Source organism: Gorilla gorilla, chromosome 20, assembly GCF_029281585.2.
Source record: "Gorilla gorilla gorilla isolate KB3781 chromosome 20, NHGRI_mGorGor1-v2.1_pri, whole genome shotgun sequence".
Classification (NCBI taxonomy): Eukaryota; Metazoa; Chordata; class Mammalia; order Primates; family Hominidae; genus Gorilla; species Gorilla gorilla.
This window is the reverse complement of record NC_073244.2, coordinates 63,207,619-63,217,044: the sequence shown is the minus strand read 5'-3', so window position 1 is coordinate 63,217,044 and position 9,426 is coordinate 63,207,619. Positions and strand designations below refer to the sequence as shown.

The following is a 9,426-nucleotide window of genomic DNA, read 5'->3' as shown; positions in this document are numbered from 1 at the left end:
GATAAAATCTTGCCTTATTTATGTGCAGATTTTTTTTTTTTAATGTGACAGACTGAAGGATGATGTTCACCCTCCAGGGCCTTACTTCATGGCCCTTACAGCTTGCAGAGCAGGCCCCAGATAGACTTCCCGAGAGGGGACCTGACTTTGTTCCCTTTACCCTAGCTGTAGCAGACTGACTGCTATTACCTAAACATCTGCCAGCCCCTCTTCTACCTCCTTGCTTTGTAATTGATATTATCAGTACCTAAACTGCTTTTCCTCGCTTCTCTGCTTGCCGGCTCTTGCTTTCCCTTCAAGGTGCAGTTAGAAAGGGGCTTCCTCTGAGAAGGCTTTTCTAACTTCTTTCCCATCCCTGAAAGCTCTTGCCCTTGGGTCCCCAGACCCTAGGCCATAATTATCCCCATAATTTATATCCTTTGCCATCTTTATAGGAACCTTATCATACTGTGTTTCAGTAAGTTACCTATTTCTGTCCCTTTCCCAAACCTTACCCCATGAACTTGAGCTCTCCCAATTGTCAAAATAACTAACTGGGAAGCCGTTAGGCTGAGATGGCTCCAAGGCCTTTGTTTCCAAGTAAGCAAATTCAAACCTAACTCAAAGTGAATGGTCATATCCTAGAAAAATGAAACTTAGGCTTAACCAATCGAAACTGCCTACTAACCTCTAAGTAGAGACTTTACCAATCAGAAACTGCCAGTTGACCTCTAATTACAAACTTTAAGGCTACCGTTCCCCTTTAACCAAATGAAACTATTTTCTTTGTTTTGATTTCAGGAATACCTTATAAAAGTTTTCCTTGTGTGCCCACTGGATGGTTTGGCACTTCTGGATTCATGAATGTCAGCTCAAATAAACTCTTTAAAATTTTAATGTGTCTAAGTTTATATTTTCATATGAGCCAGGGACTGTATCTTCTTCCTTTTGATGCTCTTGGAGGAGCTGAAGCAGCTAGGTTACTTGGGGTATAAACATGGGGTTCTGCTGGCACATGCCAGGAAAATTTAGGACACAGAAACACATAAGGATTTTAGGAGTGGAGGTTTAATGGGTAGAAGAGAAGAGAAAGAGAAACTGCTTCCTCTAAAGAGGAAGGGGTCTTGGAACAGAAAAAAAGACCATCTGGTGGTGAATGCTGCGAGTTTTATAGTCAGGTTTGAGGAGGTGGTGTCTGATTCACATAAGGCTCATAGATTGGTTTGATTGGGTATAATGTTTAAATAGCACACAAGGAAGGCTGGTAACCCCACCCTAATCTTCTTATGCAAATGGACTTTCCAGTTGATCAGTGCCATCTTGTCTGCTCCTTACAGCACATGTGACAGAGAAGGGAAGATGGAGCGGCCATCTTGAAAATGTCCAGTCCTTAGTTCCTGCCGTCATTCACTCATGCAAGCTCCCAGGTTGCAGGCTGCTCTTTGTTAGAAACTGATTTGGGGCTGCTTTTCATTAAAAAGAAAAGCCTTACCAAGGACTCCCATGTCCTTGCTCTGGGCCTAAGTCATTCCTTCTTAACTCCTGTATTGGTGTAGCATGTAGTAGGCATGCAGGAAAAGTTTGGAAAACAAAGAAATTAGAACCTCAGGATTTCTCAAGACCTTCTTCATAAATGTGATAACAAAGGAATTCTTAACAGGACCCGTTTAGGATTAAACAAGTTTTACTGGGGGTCTTGAGACCCTTGAGATGCTAGGGGCTGTCTCTCCCTCCGTCTGCCTCTCAGGGTGTACTTTTGCTTTGCGATAAACTTCTTCAAATGCACTAAATTGTTTTGAAATTGGGCAACGGCTGGACGCGGTGGCTCACGCCTGTAATCCCAACACTTTGGGAGGCTGAGGCGGGTGGATCACCTGAGGTCAGGAGTTCGAGACCACCTGATCAACAAGGTGAAACCCCGTCTCTACTAAAAATACAAAAATTAGCTGGGCGTGGTGGCAGGCACCTGTAGTCCCAGCTACTTGGGAGGCTGAGACAGGAGAATTGCTTGAACCCGGGAGGCGGAGGTTGCAGTGAGCCACGATCACACCAGTGCACTCCAGCCTGAGTGATGGAGCCAGCCTGTGTCTCAAAAAAAAAGAAATTGGGCAACATAGTGGTTTTCGTAGTGAACTTGAAAAGAAGAACTAGAGAAAGTTCATTTTGTTCAAGTATCTATGTGAATACAGAGGAGGAAGGCTCTAGTTCAGTGTTTCTCAATTTGGTGCTTTTTTGCACCCTGATAGACACCTGACAATATCTGGAGTCCTTTTTTGGTTGTCAAAACTGGACTAGGGGAGCTACTGACATCTTGTGTGTACAACCTAGAGACGCTGCTAACATCTGACAATGCACCTTTGTTCCTGGACCAAACCAAGGGTCAGGCTGCTTATTCTCTTAGCCCAATGACAAGATGCAGATGAACTGGGAGAGAAGGGAGTTTATTTCTGTAACTGGGCACAGGGAGAAGATCTGGAAAATATTGCCAGACCAACTCAAAATTACAAAGTTTTCCAGAGCTCATATACCTTCTAAGCTATTTGTCTACATGTAAGAGTGCATTCATCTGGACGTAAGCGATTAACTTCTTCCAATCTGTAACTAAGATGTCAGGCCTGAAGATCTTCCTCTGTAGCCTCAGTAAATTTATTTAAACTAAATGAGTCCAGGTGCTGGGGTGATTACCCTTATCTTGTCTCCTGCTAAATCATGGAGGTTTGGGGAGTTCCTTCAGACCCCCAATAAACTTGTTTGTGGAGGCTTGAGGAGTTTCTTCAGACCCCCCAATAAAACTTGTTTAATCCTAAATGGGTCCTGTTAAGAATTCCTTCATTATCTTGTCATGCCCAAGGCCCAGAAAAGGCCTGGGCAAAATTCTTGGTGGGCTTTTGTTACATTCCAGCCTTTGTATGAGGGCTCTGGCTCTGTCAGCTTTTAATATTTAACTTCACCACTCAGTCAGTGCTGAAACAGTTGTTATGGAGGCCTGCCTGTTCAGCGGTTAGGGAGACCTGACCTGCCACACCCTCCCCTAACCACCACCACCAAAGAATTGTCTAGCCCCAAATGCCAGAATATGAATATCGTTGAGGTTGTGAGGCAGGATAAGTAAGGTTAGGAGGCCATACTGACTTGTATCCTTGCGCAAAGCCCCATGGATCCCTTTCGAAGCAGATTCTTTGGTTTGCACTCTCGTGAGTCAGCACCTAACTCTTGCAAGATAAACAGTCCTACAGGATACAAGCAGACCACCAGATGGTTGCAAGTTCCTGTTAATATGGCCTGGGAAAGAGAACAAAAGCCACTTATTCATGGTGTAGTTTCCCCAGTCTCCAGCCAATCAACACCAAAAACCCAGGAAGCTGTGAGCTACAAATTCCTGCCTTGGGGGAGCTGGGAACTTCTCCAGGGCTCTGCGTGTGCAGCTATGTTCAAAGTTTAGCTTATAGTGACCTTTTCCTCATTTGAATAGTAGAAAATGCACCCCTAGGTGGAGATTTTATATGCTAATGATACATGCAATGCGTGTTAGAGCACATAGATGCTGAGTACATGCTTTTCATGCTGGACTCACCAATATTTTATGAATATGTATGTATAGTTCCCATAAAAGGAATTACCTTGAGATGCTAGAGGCTGTCTCTCCCTCCCTCTGCCTCTCAGGGTGTACTTTCGCTTTGTAATAAACTTCTTTGCCTACTCTTACTTTGGACTCGCTCTCAAATTCTTTTGTGCCGCAAAGTCAAGAACCAACAGCAGTTGATAAACTGCTCTAATCCAAGCTGTGGGAAAGTACAGGGGCTGGGAGAGGGGACAGGGTAGGGAATGCAGCTTGTCTGAGGAGGTGATGTTTGAACCAGCTCTCAAAGGATGAGTGTGTGCTGCAAAGAAGGAGGGCAGGGGACAATATTGCAAAGAGACAGAACCACATGAATGAAGCATGGAGAGGCACAGAGGGACATGCAATCTCTAGGATGTGGCTGAGATGTGTGAGGGGTGGTAGCTGAGGGTGAGATTGTAAAAAGTTATTTTTTGTTTTGTTTTGTTTTGTTTTTTGAGAAAGAGTCTTGCTCCGTTGCCCAGGCTGGAGTGCAGTGGTGCGATCTCAGCTCACTGCAACCCCTGCCTCCCGGGTTGAAGTGATTCTCCTGCCTCAGCCCCTCACGTAGCTGGGACTACAGGTGCATGCCACCACGCCTAGCTAATTTTTGTATTTTTAGTAGAGACGGAGTTTCACCATGTTGGCCAGACTGGTCTCAAACTGCTGACCTTATGATCTCCCTGCCTCAGCCTCCCAAAGTGCTGGGATTACAGGCGTGAGCCACCACACCAGGCCTTTTTTTTTTTTTAGACAAGGGCTCACTTTGTTACCCAGGCTGGAGTGCAGTGGCGTGATCTAGCTCACTATAACCTTGAACGCCTGGCTCAGGGGATCCTCCCACCTCAGCCTCCCAAGTAGCTGGGACTATAAGTGCGTGCCACCACACCTGTCTAATTGTTCTTTGCTTTTGTAGAAACAGGGTCTCTCTATGTTGCTCAGGCTGGTGTTAACTCCTGGCCTCAAGCAATCCTCTTGCCTCAGCCTCCCAAAGTGCTGGGATTACAAGCATGAGCCACTGTTCCTGGCCTGGGAAAAGCTTGAATAACTCTCACTAGAGTCAGAACGTCATCTTGAAGCAAAGGGGCAGGCATGGGAGGATATTTAGCAAGAAAGATACAGGGTTAGAGGTGAGTATTAGAAATCTCCCATTGCTGATGGTTTTGGTGATGGGCTGGTTGTGGTGGGACTGGAGCCCAGAGGCTGGGGAGGAGGCTTTTGCCATGTTCTGGGGAAGAGGGGTCAAGATGGGATCTGGATCTGAGAGTAAGGGGAAGGGGACAGGCCAGGAACTTGGTGACTTACAGGAATGGGTGAAGAGGGAAAGGGAGAAGTGGAACAAAACTCTGGCCATGGAGACTTAAAATAGGCTTTATATGGACGGGCACTGTGACTCATGCCTGTAGTCCTAGCACTTTGAGAGGCTGAGGTGGGCAGATCACCCGAGGTCAGGAGTTCAAGACCAGCCTGGCCAACATGGTGAAACCCTGAGAGTACTAAAAATACAAAAAATTAGCTGGGTGTGGTGGCAGGTGCCTGTAATCCCAGCTACCTGGGAGGCTGAAGCAGGAGAATTGCTTGAATCCGGGAGGCGGAGGTTGCAGTGAGCTGAGATCGTGCCATTGCATGCCAGCCTGGGCAACAAGAGTGAAACTCCATCTCAAAAAAAAAAAATAGACTTTATACTTCACTTTTACTATCTTGCACGTCAGTTTTCCCTGTGACCACAGGGTCAGCCATGTAATCGGGGTGCAAGTGAAAAGCCTGGTGCCACAAGGATATAGCTGGAAACCTGCAGGTCATTCAGTGAATCGAATCATTACCTTGAAGAATTTGGCTAGTGGCTGAGTTCACTTTGACCAGCCCCCAAGAGCTGGGGGCTTGGCATGCACCAGCCACTCTGTCAAGCATTGATTCATTGAATCCTCAGGATGAACCAGTGAACTAAGTGGTGCTATTATCCCCATTTAACAGATAAGCAAATGGAAGTAGCAGGAGGTTCAGTGGTGAGGCAGGTGTTCAGATGCTGGAGATCTGACTTGAAAGCTTAAATTATTATTATTATTTTTTTTGACGTAAAATCACGTTACATACAATGAACATGTTAAAGTGAACAACTCGGTAGCATTCAGTACATGCACAACGTTGTGTAACCACAACCTCTGTTTGGTTCTAAACATTTTCATTACCCCAAAAGGAAAGCATGTACTCACTAAACAGTCACTGCCGTCCTCGAAGCCCCTGGCAACCACCAACCTGCTTTCTGCCTCCAGAAATGTATTTCCTATTCTAGACATTTCATATCAATGGAATCATATGGTACGTGATCTTTAGTGTCTGGCTTCTTTCACTTGGTGTGATGTTTTCTAAGTTCATACACGTTGTAGCACGTATCCGTACTTCGGTCCATCTTTATGTCTGAATGATATGCATTGCAGGAATGTACCAGATTTTGTTTATTCCTTCATTAGTTGATGGACATTTGGGTTGCTTCCAATTTTTGGCTACTGTGAAGGAAGTGAAAAATTTTAATTGCTGCCTTCTGCTGCCTTCGTTAAGACAATTTTAACAGATTCTAGATCCTGGGAGTATAGCTGTGGTGGAGAGATGGATGGGAGCCTGTGGGATCCCAGAGGGGGGAGTTCCAGATTCGTCCCAGGGTAGTGCGAAGTTGAAGGATGCTTCATGCTGGAGAAGACCTTGTACTTGGGCCTTGAGGTATTTCATACTGTGGCCAGTGGAGCTCACAGTCCCCAGAGGAGAGGGAGCCAGGAGAAGGGAGGAGGAGGAGGAAGAGGTATAAACTCACCAGATTCAGGAAGTGGTTTAAACAGTGGCCTCTTAGAGGAACAGGCAGAGGAACCTAAATTGGGATCTGAGAGATTAGGGAAGGTAAGGAGGCCTGTTTCACAAGAAACCATGAATGTAGGCCAGAAATTTTGTCTTGGTGGGAGGTTAGAACTCGGCACAGGGGTGTTATGCTCTCCTTGCTCATTGAGATAGACTGAATGCTTATGTCCCCCCATATTCATGTGTTGAAGCCTAATCACCAGTGTGATGGTATTTGAAGGTGGGGCCTTTGGTAGGTGATTAGGTCATGAGGGTGAAGCCCCCATGAATGGGATTAGTGCCCTTATAAAAGCGACCTGAGAGAGCTCCCTTCCCTGCCTTTCTACCATGTGAGGACACAGCGAGAAGGCATTGTCTATGAATCAGAAAATGAGCCCTCATCAGACATGGAATCTGCTGGTCCCTTGATCTTGGACTTTCTAGACTCTAGAACTGTGAGAAATAAATTTCTATTGTTTATAAGCCACCCAGTTTATGGTAGTTGGCTATAGTAACCCAAACAAACTAAGACCCCCAGGCATTGAGTACCAGGTGCCGTGACTGCAGATGGGAATCCTCACACCTCTGGATGGCAAACCTGGAAGACAACCAGGCTTAAGGAAAGATGAGTCCAGTTTGGGGTGCATTAAAAGCATGGAGCCTGCAGGTCATTCGGGGAGAGATGTGCAGGAGAATATAGGAGATTAGAGCTTAGGAGAGAGGCCTGGGCTGGAAATGTAACTTGTGAGGCCTCATCAGAGTCCAACCTTGTGGTTCCCACCTGGATTGAGTTCAGGTCATTTCAAAGATTTACTGAGTACACTTCATGTGCTGTGTCCAAGGCTGGACTCTAAAAATACAGGGCTGGACATAGTACAGTTCCTGACCTGGGGAAGCTGACAGTTTGGAGATCAGAGCTAGATACTAACAAGGATAATTTATAAAAATATTAATGTAAATTTGATTAAAAAGTAACATGCATGTAGAAAAGGGAACACATCACAAGTGCTTTACCAAAAAAATTTTCACAGAGTGATGACATCTGAGCAATTAGTAGCCAGATCAAAAAAAAAAGATCCTGGGCTAGGTGCAGTGGCTCATGCCTATAGTTCCAGCACTCTGGGAGGCTGAGGCAGGAGGATCGCTTGAGCCCAGGAGTTCAAAACCAGCCTGGCCAACATGCAGAGACCATGTCTCTACACAAAACTAAAAAAATTACTTAGGCGTGATGGTGCACGCCTGTAGTCCCAGCTACTCTGGAGGCTGCCGTGGAAAGATGGCTTGAACCAGGGAGGTCAAGGCTGCAGTGAGTCATGATGGCACCACTGCACTCCAGCCTGGGTGACAGAGAGATTCTGTCTCAAAAACAAAACAAAAACAAACAAACAAAATCCCCAAAGAACAGATCCTTACCAGAATCTCCCAGAACTCCCTAATGCCCCCTTCTAGTCGTTACTAACCACCAGCCCCTGACCTCTGCCCCACTAGTCACCAGTATCTGGACTTTGAACACCAAAGATTAGTTATGTGTGTTTCTAAACCTTATATCAAGTACATCACATAGTATGTACTTTCTGTACCTGGGTTCTTTCACTCAACATTATATTTCTAAGATTCATACATGTTGTTTGGAGTCATTATTTGCTTCTTCCATTGCAGAAATAATCCATAATTTATTTATCTGTATTACTGTTGATTGGTATTGAGTAGGTTTTATTTTCAGTCATTACAATTAGTGCTGCTATGAACATTCTTCTGTATATTTGAAGAACATTTGTATGCATTTCTGTTGGGTATGCACCTAGGAGTAGTTTGTAACCAGAGGAAACCTGTGCTGCTCCAGCCCCACCTCTGACAACTGCAGAGTTGTCCCCTCCCTGACACACTCACCCTCCCTCCCCAGGATGGGGCATGTCCGTCAGCCAGCAGCGCCTTCACTGCCCCTGCACCCTGGGCAGTTGCCTCCCATCTATGGGGCAGAGCACCCTGGGGGTCTGGGCTGGGCGAGGTGGACCCTGGAGGGGCACCCGCCACTCCCATGGGCAGGGGAGGCGGAGGCGGGCACAGCCTAGCAGGGTTCAGGCTTGGCCTCCCAAAGTGTTGGAATTGCAGGCGTGAGCCACCGCAACACCAGAATCTTCCATTTGTTTATCTAAAGGGTATTGTGAGCTTATGGCATAATGCTTTCACCCCCTGTAATGGTTTGGGTGCTGCTGATGAATTTGGGGCTGGTTTTCTTAAACTGATTTTTATCATTTTAATTAGGCTTTTTGGGAGGATGATTGTGAGCTTCTTTCTGCCATCTCAATTTAGACATCTACCTTTGAGGTCATTTGGAAGGATAAAAAGATGGTGCCCGATGATGACATGGTGACAGCCCTTCTTGGAAGAGGGATGTGCATTCAAACAGACAGGGAGGAATGCATTAGAATGGGGTCCATAGAGTGTAGGATGTGGCAATGGAAGAGTAGACTGAGCGAGATTCAGAGCAACATAGAATAGAGATCAGCACACCACAGCCCGTGGGCTGCCTGTTCTGATAAATAACATTTTGTCGGAACATGGCCATATAATTCATTTTCAGATTGTCTGTGGCTGCTTTGTTGCTACAATGGCAGAATTAAATAGTTGCAATAGAGACCATATTGCTTGCAAAACTGAACATGTTTACTATCTGGCCCTTTGCTAATACTGGTTGACCATCTCTGACTTAGAATGTCACATTGAGAGGCTTCAAATTATTCCTGTGGGTTGGGGATCTAGGGAACTATTTTCACTATGGTCAGCTCTGAGTTTTAGAAAATTCCCCAAATGCTAATATGTGATTTTCCCTGTAGCAGGACATAAAGAAAGCAGAAATCCGAGTAGGGGACAGGTGGGATGAAAAGAGAAGATTCAGGAGTGGAGAGAGATGATGTTGGAGGGCAAGTCAGGGAAGACATATATGGTGGGGTTTTGAGCAGCAAGTGAGATGTACATGTTGCTGATATAGTTCCAGAGATCAAATATCACTAATGACT

At 45.6% G+C, this 9,426-nt stretch overlaps 1 protein-coding gene across 1 annotated transcript in view; it reads left to right on the top strand.

Moving 5' to 3' along the window:
* CTU1 (cytosolic thiouridylase subunit 1) overlaps window positions 1-9,426 on the top strand; it is a 158,247-nt gene that overhangs the window by 21,670 nt on the left and 127,151 nt on the right. The window lies entirely within an intron of this gene.